We start from the raw sequence: 13,240 nt of genomic DNA, 5'->3' as shown, positions 1-13,240 counted from the left end.
AATTACCCCTAGGTTCATTTTTCACCGGAATTGTCCTTTAACACCACACATATTTATATTCTTGGCCAGGGAGTTTGTGATTGTTGCTGTCATTATTCTTCAAACTCCATCTCTGGTGTCTGTCCCACCTTTCATTGCCAACATGCTTATCTGTGAATTAACATTTATTTTATTAATTGTTAAAATAAAATGCCAATTATCCACTAAAGGGATAGTTCAACCAAAAATGTAAATTCTGCCATCATTTCCTCACCTCCACTTGTTCCATGCTTGTATGAGTGTCTTTCTTCTGTTGAACACAGCAGATTTTTTTTTTAAATGTTGTTAAAGGATTAGTTCACCTCAAAATGAAAATTTCCTAATAATTTACTCACCCCAATGCCATTTTTAATTGAAGTTTTTTAATTTAATTTAATTGCCATTTCTATTTTTTGAAATGGCACTTCAATGGACTTCAATGGTTACCATCATTTTGCAGTCAGAATCAATGCAGTTTCAAAGGTCTTTGAAGAGCTTCAACGGGCTGGTGAACGATCCCAGCTAAGGTTTAAGGGCTTATCTACCGAAACGATCGGTCACTTAAAAAAAAAAAATTATATACTTTATAAGCACAATTATTCGTCTTGAGTCGGTATACCAAGCACCAGGAACTACATCATCACTGAAAGGTCATGCTGGAAGTCCTGGCAGAAGTGCCCATAGATGGAAGTACCGTTTGTAAACAGTGGGGCGGTACTTCCGCCAGCGCAGCCGCCGTCGAGCGTGACCTTTAAGTGATGACGTAGTTCCTGGTGCTTGGTATAACGGCTCTAGACGAATAATTTTGCTTATAAAGTATATCAATTATAAAAAAAAAATGTAATGGCCGATCGTTTCGCTAGATCAGTCTGACATATTTTTGCTCACTCTCCACTCTCTGAAAATGTTTCACTGTCAAAGACAAGTTAGAAACCATGAAGATGTCCAACTCTGTAGAGTCAAAAGGGTATTCAAAGAATGATTCCTTGCATCTGTATTCCCTACCGACAAAATATTCCACTCCCCTATCAACAATAATATTTTCAACCAACACAAACTTGTTCTTTATTTTGATGCAGGAATCTCTATTAGTAGTTTTGATAACTGCACCATCCATGGACAACACTTTAAACTGTTTTACTTCTCCCGTGAAAAATTGTGGTACTGGCCCTTCAGTATGTTCCGATTTATAATCTTTGGATGTCTGTGCATTAAGATTACAGTTGGAGCTGGCTTCATCAATTTCAGACAACCTGCGGATCACTTGTGTCAAAGGATTTCGTGGGCCTCTAACCAATTTTTTAAGATGACCCAAGAAATTCTCATATGGAAAAGATGAAAATAAATCCAAATTACCATGGATTTTTACATCTTCACAAAGATGGACCAAACCATGGAAATTGTAAACTAAAAATTCTTGTCCATAAAGCTGACCAAAATGTTCAACAAAAGATACCAAAAGAGAATTGGCCAGATTGTTCATCGTCAAGCAATATTCTGAACTCAGTAATATGTGTACGCCAATTGACAAAGCATGAAATTGTCATATATTTGAGACTTTAACACACCCTTCAGTACAACAGGTGCAGGTGCCAAATCAAATAACCAATCGGAGGAGAGCCCTTCTAGCCAATCAGAGGTGTAAAAGGCGGTACCTTCCCCTACCATCCTGGGAAAAAAAATATTGCTCGCGACCACCGCTGATCGCGCCATCACACCAACACTGGGCAGAGAGTTGAAGTCTTCAGTGTACAGCTGAATTCTAGTAGAACTAAAGTCTAACAGAAGCTCGCCTCCGAAGTGAAAGACAATGTGTGTGTGCGCGCCCGCTTCCTGTTTATACCCGCGCTGCGGAGCGGGGCACGTGTCGGATTCACGCACGCCAACGTTCATTGGCTCGTTCTGTAGACACTCAAAGTTGATAGGGCTCCCAGAAGTGACTTTACGTCGAACGTGAGTGACTGAAAGGGAACCTGAGTTTTGTAATATCTTATTGAATCCTGGTAAAAAATTGGTCGGGGACAAATCCAGTCTTGCCTTAAAAATCAAGGGTTCATTCAGCAACCAAGAAATGGAATGCAAATTTTCAGTCCTTTGAATATGAAAAAAAACTCCAAATCTTGAAAATATGCTAATAAAAAGACGACAATTTTAAAATATGCAAGCACTTAGGGTCCATAAAAAAATAAAAAAATAAAATCTCTAATTAAACAAATATTCTCAAAGATTGACCTGTTTGGTACACAATAAGATTGATCTAGATGGATCACCTGTCCTATTACTTTAGTCAATCTATTAGCTAAAGTTTAAGAAAGTCATTTATAATCACTGCACAGAAGTGATGCTGGCCTCCAGTTCTTAATCTCAGTGAGATCTCCTTTCGGGAAGAAGAGTAACCACTGACCTTCGGCAGCTCAACGGTTCAGCAAGCTGTCATTGAACACCTCCAGCAGATCAAATCCCAACTCCGACCAGAAAGCTTTCAGAAAATCCACTGGAAGCCCATCCACACCCAAAGCTTTCCCAGACTCCATATCTCGGAGTGTCTTATAGAGCTCTCCCAGAGTTAGGCCACATCCCAGTTCTTCATTGGAGTCTTTTGAGATCTTGGGTAGATCCTCTAGGAAAGGAGATTATTCCCTCTTTTCGGGACAAGTTCACTTCTGTAAAGGGACTGATACAACCGCATTGTTACCTCACGCATCTGTCTGGGATTAGATAACAAAGTCCCATCCTCAGAACGCAGAGCATGGATTAAATGTTTTTGCCCATTTTTCTTCTTATGACCATAGAAATATTTGGAAGGTGCATCTATCTGATCAATATTACAACTAATGCTCCTTGTGCTTAATGCTCTAACAGCTCTTTAAGTTCAGCTTTTTTTCTTTTAAAGGGTTTCCCTTAAATTACTATCACTTGAGGTTTGAAAAAACGTTTGCAAATCCATTAATTCTTATTCAAGCATATCTAAAGAACGATTCAATTATTTTGTGACATCTGAGTATATTGTTGCGTAAATTGTTTTATCGGCACCTTGCCATATAATGAACAAGGTGCAACAAACCACCATTGTTGTATAGATTTAAAGGAAGATTTATTTTCCTTAAATACCTTCCAATTTTTTTTTTAAATAATTTATCATTTAAAAAAGAGTCATATGAAAATGCATTTACATCTTTTTCGTCACTACCTTGTTTAACTGTTCTATTTTCTTTTCCTTCCTGACCCTCAGTAATTCCAAATGAAATGCCTTTTATTACCACATCCAAAGCATCTGACTTTTCCAGTAGTGATGAAAGTAGCATAGCTAAAATCATCAATTCGGTGAAAATTCAGTGTCAGATCTAGATTGCATCGTCCGGAATGATCATGTACACAAAGCACCTAAAGAAGCAATATGTTTCAATAAAGGCGACTCGCTACTAATTGGAATCTTGTTTATTGGGGACACCAACTTTCCATAGCGTGTCAAAGCTTGTGTTAGAAATCCATCACTAACAAAAGGTGGTACATTAGATAGAATAACCTTTTTTTCACTGGTAAGGAGAGTGGGAGAACTGAAATAAATATCGCCATCAATAACAATTCCCCACTCTACTAACTCATTCGCCTTGTCTACACTATCCAGAAAAAACACTGTTGCATTGTTCATTCTAGAAGCGGACAAAACGCTAGCGTGTCCCACCACTTCCCCAACGGCCAAACAACATTCCTCGTCGCTCACCGCAGACGCCACCTTAATCGCATGGCGTCTCGTGAGTGAACTCAAACCCTGTGTTTGCTCGGCCGACATGCCTCCAAATAACGGATCGCACACGGCCCTCAAACTAAACTAACAAAAACTATTAACAAACCGGACAACAAAAAACTCAACACAAAGATAAGCAGTGTGGTAGATTTTTCCCTAAACCTAACTATCTGGGTCTCGTCTACAAATTGACGTCCCAGTTCAATAATAGTCACCTAATTAACTTGTTCCCCTAAACTAGCTTACCTCCTGCGCAGGAATGATCGACAAACAGACTTCAGCAAATGTCCTTTAAATGCTTTAATCACGGCCAGGAGATCTTCCCGAGCAGTTCTCAGGGAATCTCTCCCAAGAAGCAAGACCGGAGGATCTCAGACACATTCCATTGAGAATCCCACCAGAAAAGATGGCGGCAGCTAGCGGGACAGGTGCGTCAGGAGCTTTCCTGTCGCTTTTAGTTTTTGGAGTTATTTTAAACTTGGCAGATTCGGGACCGTTTGTAAATATAAAGTGAGTTCCCCAAAATATAACAGTGTACAGTGAAACAACGTTTATAAAGCATTTCGGTCACGGAAAGCATATTTTAATGCAAGCGTTTGTAAACACTGCAGCCGGCCAGGATCAACACAAGCGAAGTAATGCAGTCCGGGGCAAACGCCAATGTGACAGTGGGATCATTATCATACTTTACCTGTTGCTTTCCGGAGATGTGCACCCCTGCCCAGGTGCCAGCTGCAAGGACGCTAGGAGCATTATCCCTGCTTCTCAGGGGCTGGGGCTCACTCGACATCGACCGGGAGGTGGATCTATCGGTGGCGGGGAGCGGAGATCTCGGACAAAGAGGGCTGTGACGTCGGGCTTGGTGAGCACCAAAGGCTTGGGTTGGCCATCTGTCGGTGCGTTGATTGACAACAACGGAGCTTTCACCGTTAAGGAGCAAACATCTATTTCCTTGCCCTATGTTTCTGACCCTGACGTCACAGTAACTGGTCATTGCGCTCAAGGTAAGCGTGAAAATCTGCACGGTACAACCCACAGTGCATTCAAAAGCATCATAAACCCTGCTCTGAGAAAACACAGCAAACTGAACTTTTTTAAAACTGTCAATCACTCTTGACTGATCTGGGATCAACAACTCAAACCTAGGGGATTCTTTGGAGGGCATGTGCACATCCGTAGCCTCACCCCAAAGTCTGAACAAGTACATCATATTCTCACTAACTCCAACTTAGACTTTTTAGGCCTGTCTGAATCGTGGTTACATAACAACTCTCCATCTGCTGCATTACATGTACCAGGGTATAATATCTTTAGATGGGACAGATCTGAGGGAAGAGGGGGAGGGGTCATGATTTACATAAAAGATCACATCAACTTTCATCAGATATGTTGGCCTTTTGACCATGATTTGGAGTGTATTGGGTTGAATATAGTGCTCTCATCTGAAATGTCTTTTGTGCTCATTGTTGTATATCGTCCACCCTCCTCTAATAATGATTTTTATATCACTTTTAAAAAGCTACTTCAATCTAAACTGTAATTGGCTAAATAAGACTAATAGGAAACACCTAAAGCAGATCACAGACAGTCTGGATTTTACCCAATTGTTGGAAGGTCCTACTAGAATAACCACATCATCTCAGACACAGATAGATTTAATATTCAGTAACAAGCCAGAACCAACTGTAAAAAAAAAAAAAAATTATTACTGGACTCTCTGACCATAATCTGACATTACTGTCAAGAAAACTTACAAAAAAGCGCTTTCATCATTCTAATAAACCTGTGGAGCAACTCAGGATTCCAAAGAATGAAATGGATAATTTTCAAAGGGAAGTACAGCAGACTAAATGGACAAATATACTTACGGGGATCAACATAGAAGAAGTTAGCAAGATGTTTGCCACCAAGCTACAAAGTCTAGTTAAGGAGTTCACTAGAAAGGTAAAAGGAAAGAAAAAAACAAATGCACTCCCTTGGCTCAATAATGAAATATTTAATGTGATGAAAGAAAGAGACTCCACTTTAAAAAGATCATTAAAAACCAAGTTAAATAGTGATAGGCGTAGGTTTACTTCATTACGTAGTCAAGTAGTCAAAATGATCAGAAAAGTTAAAGCCAATTTTTTTTATATAACAATCATTAATGAGGGAAAGGGTAACACAAAGCTGATCTGGGAACAGATTAAGAGTGTGATAGGAATTAGCCACAGGCTTAGAAATCAGTTAGAGTTGAACCTGAATGGTAAATTAATACAAGATCCAGCACAAATAGCTGTAGCCTTTAATGAATATTTTATCAATTCTGTGGATGAAATCGCACAGAATTTTCCCCTAACAACTGGAGATATTGTCAAAATAAATGAAAGCAAGCCTTCTTTTAGCATTTATCTCTGAAATTAAAACCCAGGCAATTATTAATTCTCTTAAAATCTCAACAGCAAAAAACATATTTATGGAATGGATTCTAAAATGCTTAAATCCCTGAATGAACATCTAGCCTACTGTAGCAGGATATGTGAATTTTAATAGGTATATTGGACCTACAAACACACTTCCAGATACTTATTCACGCACACACTTACACAGAAGTCCAAAGCGCAGAGGACGGAAAGGACGCAAGAATGCCCATATATGGGAGACAGTGTTGTTACCCAAAACCCCCTTGAATGAGGTAATAGAAGGTTAATGTTATAAGACTTATTTCCTCTGGAAAAAACCCAAGAAACTGCATAGGAACAATGTAACCCAGTTCCGTATAAATATGACTGCTTTTTGACTGTTGAGTTGCTGAATTTTTTATTTTGATGTCGTTTGCATCCCTAGTGAGAAATTAGTTCTCATCTAGTTAATTTTATCGTAACTTTAGAAACCTCGGATGAGAACAAGTTAAATTTCTACTTCAAGACCAAAGACAACCAAAGTCCAAGGAACGATTCTGAGGGAATAAATCCTATTCTGACCTGACAGCAAAAGACTGCCTACACTGTTAGACCTTACTGTTTTTTTTACAGTAAAATACTGGCAACACTGTTGTCAGTAATATACTGTTAATTGTGCAGTTCTTTACTGTAATCTACAGTATGTTACTGTAAAATGCACTAAAACTCGAGTTAACTAATTTCACTTGCAGAAATCGACTGCCTTAAATTGACCAACTATCATTTAAATGTATTAACTAAAATTTATAATGCATTAATAACGTGAGCAAAGTATTAATGTGAACTTATTTCATTTGAAACCACAACAAAACTTTTGTAAATAAAGAGATTTCCACTGGACCAGCAACTACACAGTCACCGCCTTAAATAAAGCAACATGCAGCATATCATCAATGTTTGTAGATCTTCTCCTGGACTGAAGCACAGGCTCTACTCTTCTGCACAATGGTGACCCAAAAAATACATTTTACAGTAAACTACTGGCAACAGTGTTGCCAGTATAAACCTGTTTTATAACTTACAGTTTATTACTGTTAAAATACATTTTGTGGGTGTGACTTTTTATCTTACACTGTTAACCCTTTCAAACCCACAGGAAAATCCACACTACAAAGAGTAAAAGTAACACTGACGCAGTGTTGCAGTGAGATAATTAAGGGAATATGTAAGTGATTGTTGAGCATTAGTGATGAACACCTGCTGTTAGAACAGAAAATAGAGAAACACAAGACCTACAACTGACTTCCAGCCATTACACATTATTACACTTATTATTAACCAGTATGACTTTTTTTCATACATCTACAAATGTTTGGTTTGAAGTTACCATTATAGAGATCAGTGCTTGCTTTAGTTGGGATGCTGATGCTAAAACATTAGTTTTTCTTTTGCTGCTTGAGCTGTGTTGTTGCAAGTCACACTTGTGCACACACAGTTTATGAATGATTGCGGTTATAATGTTTATGTTTATGTTTATGATGACAAAATCATCATATTGCCTGTTCATTCACTAAGGAATTCATCCTCAATTAAAAGTGTTACATTACCACCACTGTGAAACCACAACAATAAATTACAATGATTCATTTTTTTAACACATCATGCATTACCAGAGAAACAGAGCTACACTGACTTTTAGAAACACAGAGATATCACAATTTAGCACATGAATCTCAACAACGGTGGCAATATATATTTTTTTATTCATGCAGCAGTGCATGCTGGGAGTTTTATATTATCCTGGAACCCAGCATGCATTGCGACATGAAACTTTTGATTGTCACCATTTTGAGATTCATGTGCTGATTGTTGATGTCTGTGTGTGTCTGAGTCAAGCAGGAGTTTTTTAATGCACTATATGATTACGATATTCTTCAGAAGACCTTATTACAGAAGTATTGATTTTGTGTTGTAGATTTACAGATATATGCTAAATATGAAATACCCATAAATTCAAAGAATAAATACAGAAAATATCAGAAAATCAGACATGTCCAGGATGATTGTGACATTATCACAAAAGCCAAAAACACCTGATCATCTTCCTCTTGGCTCTTTCTTGCCATAACAAATGTGTTTTACAAACTCACTGTTACAGCAGCCAGAGAGAGATGAATGGTAAGTAGTCAAGGGACAAGAGACCAACTAAAGCAAATACTGATCTCCATCATGGTGACAACAAACTTTATTGTTAACTATATCTCTGTTAATTCTCAACAAGAACTTTTGTACATGTATGAAAGAAATAAAACTGGTTTCACACTCAGTGTTCCTGGAAGTCAATTGTACTGTAGTTTTTGTGTTTCTCTTTTTTCTGTTCTTGTTTCTCTGTCCTTCAGTGATTCTGCTTATCAGGTGTTCATCAGTTTCTCAATTCACTCACTTCTTTTCATTCACTCTGTCAAGGGGACTATATTAGTGAACTAATGTAGGGAATAGTGAATGAGGGTATAGGGTGTGATTGGGAAAACAGCCTCTGAGTGTCGATTTTGAGCAATGTTAATTCACAGTATATTCCTGTAGGCTATTTTTGTTTTATACAGTATATTACTGTTTTAATGGAAAATGGTATGATATTGTCAGAATTTGGCCTTTTTTCACAGCAAGGGTTAACAGTGTAGCCACATTGATGCTAGGGGTTAATCAGGAAAATGAGATAAATACCAGATCTCACCACACTACCCTATCACACAAATTGTTAACCAGTCAGTACTAGAGGGGATATTTCCAACTACCTGGAAGACTGCAATTGTAACTCCCATATTTAAGTAAAATGAACCCTCTGAACATAGTTAACTACCGCCCAATCAGTATTCTACCTGTGGTTTCCAAGGTTGCTGAAAAATGTGTATTAGAGCAGCTTGTCTCTTTTTTTAAATAATAGTCCATTTACTCTTCATCCGATGCAGTTTGGCTTCAGGGCCAATCACTCTGCAGAAACAGCTAACTGTTTCTTCTTAGAGACTGTTCGAGCAATGGTTGACAAGGGAGGTGTTTTTGGCGCTGTGTTTTTAGACCTTCGTAAAGCTTTTGACACAGTCAACCATCAGGTCCTTATTGGCAAACTCTCTACTTATAATTTTTCCACTTCTGCAATCAATTAGATTGAGTCATATTTAACTGGTAGAACTCAAAATGTCTCTGTGAACAACCATTGTTCATTAGCTCTTTTAATCTATGCACAGGGGTACCACAAAGATTGATACTTGGCCCGCTTTTTTTTTAGTCTATATATCAATGATCTGCCATCGGTTTGCCCTGATATCAATACACTAATGCAGGGGTCACCAAACTTTTTTCTCTGGGGGCCACATTATCGTTCCTGACTGTGATGGGGAGCCGGGTCAGCTATATAACATAGAATTGTATGACCCAGACCAAAATGACCACCAGCAGGCCTCATTGTGTAGTAGAGATTACTAGCCTGGCACAGCCATCCCCACTACTATATCCACACTACTATATCCACACTACTATATCAACACTTGATTCCTGGCACATATTTGTTTATCTTTACTAGTGGTTTGCAAAAGGAGTCTTCACACTTTGTTTTAATTAAAGTTATTCTTCACAAATAATCGTTGGTCCACTGTTCTTTGAAAACTCTGCACTCTCTTTTAGGGGTTGAACGGTACACAGAAGTCACGGTTCGGTTCATACCTCGGTTCAGACATCACAGTTCGGTACGAGTTCGGTACAATAGAGGGAAAAGCAAAACAAAAATGCAGAAGGCTTGTGCATGTCTCAGGCTGGACCACCAAAAGAAAAATAAATGTCTTAAGCCTTGTATTTTTTTTAAATAAGTTTTATTATTAAAGTAAAGGCATAGAACCAGATTATTTGTAGTGCACTGACAATAGTTTTATATAATTAGTTTATTAATTCAATTAATAAAAATACCTTGATATGTTTGGTAATTGTACCTGAATGAATTGAAAATTAATCTGCTACATACAAAAGTTACAACTTTTTATTTATGTAGGCCTATCTATTTTTTATTAAGTATTTATTTTGTATTGATACCCTCATTGTATTAATTTATAATGTAACATTATATCGTGACATTTGTGTCAATAATCGTCAAACAGGTGACTCTGCGTGGTGGGAGGGGGCCCCCAAATCAAATTCTGATTAGGGCCCCCAAAAGGCTCGGGCCGGCACTGTACTGCACACTCTAGTTACTACTCTACCATCATTAACAATGCATCCTCTCCACCAAAAACACTGTTTTCTATAGTCAACAAACTCACCAACCCTCCTGCGCCCCCTATGAGTAACTCAGCAGACCTCTGTGAGTCATTTCTGCACTTCTTTCAAAGTAAGACTGATAGAATTTATACTCTCTTCCCATCCACTACCTCTACTGTTCTTATTTGGTACTCTCACTGCTTTTGCCCCTCCAACCCCTGCTTATATCTCTGAGCTAATTAACAAAGCAAACTCATCTTCCTGTCATCTTGATCCTGTTCCTACTACTCTACTCAAAAAATGTGCACCCGTTATTTCACCATTGATTTCACTTCTCATCACTCAACTTCTAAGAACTGGTGTTGTTCCTCTGGAACTTAAAACTGCTGCCGTCACTCCTGTCCTAAAGAAACCTGACCTTAATTGACCCCTCTGACATGGCCAACTACCGACCTATTTCTAATTTACTATTTCTTTCAAAACTGCTTGAGAATGTGGTTGCTGCTCAACTTCGAACTCATTTATCATCCAACAACATTTATGAATGTTTTCAATCTGGTTTACGCACCCTCCACAGCACTGAAACTGCACTTCTTAGGGTTGTTAATGATCTCCTTGTCACCACTGACTCTTGCTCCACCAGTATTCTAATTCTCAAAAAATGTGCACCCGTTATTTCACCATCGATTTCACTTCTCATCACTCAACTTCTAAGCACTGGTGTTGTTCCTCTGAAACTTAAAACTGCTGCCGTCACTCCTGTCCTAAAGAAACCTGGCCTTGACCCCTCTGACATGGCCAACTACCGACCTATTTCTAATTTACCATTTCTTTCAAAACTGCTTTAAGGGACAAAGTGGTTGCTGCTCAACTTCAAACTCATGTGTCATCCAACAACATTTATTAATGTTTTCAATCTGGTTTTCGCACCCTCCACAGCACTGAGACTGCACTTCTTAGGGTTGTCAATGATCTCCTTGTCGCCACTGACTCCGGCTCCACAAGTATTCTAATTCTCCTAGACATTTCCTCTGCATTTGATACAATCTCTCATAGTATTCTCATTTCACAACTCTCTGCTCTTGGTATTTCTGGAACTGCCCTATCCTGGTTCACCTCCTACCCAATGTTCGAATTGAGGGGGGGCTGGGGGGGTCCAGGACTCCCCATAAGCATCTAGGGACCCCCCATAAGGCCCAAAAAATTTACCTCGGGGGTCCCCTTAAAACTAAAATAATAGAAACATAATTTATTAGGTAATATATTTTTTTTTTAATCAAAGTATTGCGCTGCCGCTCCCATTAGAAAGTAATTCAAATTAGATTTGCGTCTGAAAAGACGCTCAAATTTATAAACAGATACATTTTATTGATCGTGCCATTTATACGCCAAAAATAGTTTTTTCTTTAGTTTTTTTTTTTTTGCGTGTAAATGATACGCACTGCAAACCCCTTGGGTAAGATTAGGGGTGTGGAGTACGTGTGTATTACACACCATAAAGTGCGTATCATATGCACGCAAAAACTATATTTGGTGAATAAATGGTACGAGAAATACATTTCGTGCTATAGATAAGCACTTTCACGAGAGTCTGGCAGAGTGGATCCTCATTTTCACCTCACGATGACGGTAAGATAATATTTCTTTCTTTTATGATTGTTTGGTAATTTACTGATCTGAGTAGAATTTCGGCATTAACGCTTGTCCGGGACACGTGCGTGTGTTTTATAAGGGACAAGTGAAAGAGAATTGTACTTGCCCAACCAGACGGTGGTGGTGGCGCAATGGATAAGACACATGCCTTTGGTGTGAGAGACCCGGGTTCGAATCCACTGTGAGGCACCAATGTGTCCCTGAGCAAGACACTTAACCCCTAGTTGCTCCAGAGGCGTGCGACCTCTGACATATATAGCAATTGTAAGTCGCTTTGGATAAAAGCGTCAGCTAAATGAATAAATGTAAATGCAGACAAATGCCCTGATTAAAACAATTTTCAATATCAGAAAAATAAAATAAGAAATAACGTACTCGGTTACTAATGTAACCTCAGTTCCCTGAGAGTAGGGAAAGAGTATAGAGAGTAAAAATTAGGGAAAGAAATGCCCTTTATAAAGCTAAATGATGTAATGAAACATTGACAATTTAAGTTTGAAGGGAGTAAAGTCTCTGTTTAGGCTGGAAATGTAATTTTGACAAAATAACTTTTATTTTAAATAAATCTTAATTTTAAATCAGCCTACTTCAGTGTGATATTACCCCCCAAGAGCTTTGACACAATTCGAACACTGCTCCTGTCTGATCGCCAGCATTACATCTCCATCCGCCAGTCAAAGTCCACTTCTGTCCCGCACGGTGTTCCTCAGGGTTCTGTTCTTGGGCCTCTTCTCTTCATTATCTACATGCTTCCACTAGGTGATATCATCCGTCATCATGGCTTCAAATTCCACTGTTACGCAGACGATACCCAACTATACATCCATTCCCAACGCAATGCTCCTTTCCCAAGGACCCACATCTTCACCGTCACCATCACTGATCTGAGAACAGAGGATCAAGGCAAATACTGGTGTGGTGTGAAGACAGGACAGGGAAAACCTGATAAATACACAGAGATTTACCTGGAAATTAAACCTGGTAAGTCAGAATATTCTGTATGCGTGAAGTGGACAGTGCACACAGATATGGTGTAAAACACATATAATCATAACTAATATATCAGTAACATCAGAGAGGTCTGTGTGTGTCTGAGAGAGCGCTGTATCACGTGTTGTAAGCAGGGTTCTCACGGGTCCTTGAAATCCTTGAAAGTTTGTGAATCTGAAAAAAAAATTAAAAATTCAAGGCC

General features: G+C 38.7%; 1 protein-coding gene across 1 annotated transcript in view; it reads left to right on the top strand.

The window, feature by feature from the left end:
- The window catches only part of LOC307154798 (B-cell receptor CD22-like), a gene marked incomplete at both ends in the record, with an annotated part of 258,223 nt that overhangs the window by 110,654 nt on the left and 134,329 nt on the right, over window positions 1-13,240 (top strand). The window lies entirely within an intron of this gene.

This window comes from Squalius cephalus, assembly GCF_949319135.1.
Source record: "Squalius cephalus genome assembly, chromosome: 2".
Lineage (NCBI taxonomy): Eukaryota > Metazoa > Chordata > Actinopteri > Cypriniformes > Leuciscidae > Squalius > Squalius cephalus.
This window is presented reverse-complemented; position numbering and strand designations above follow the sequence as displayed.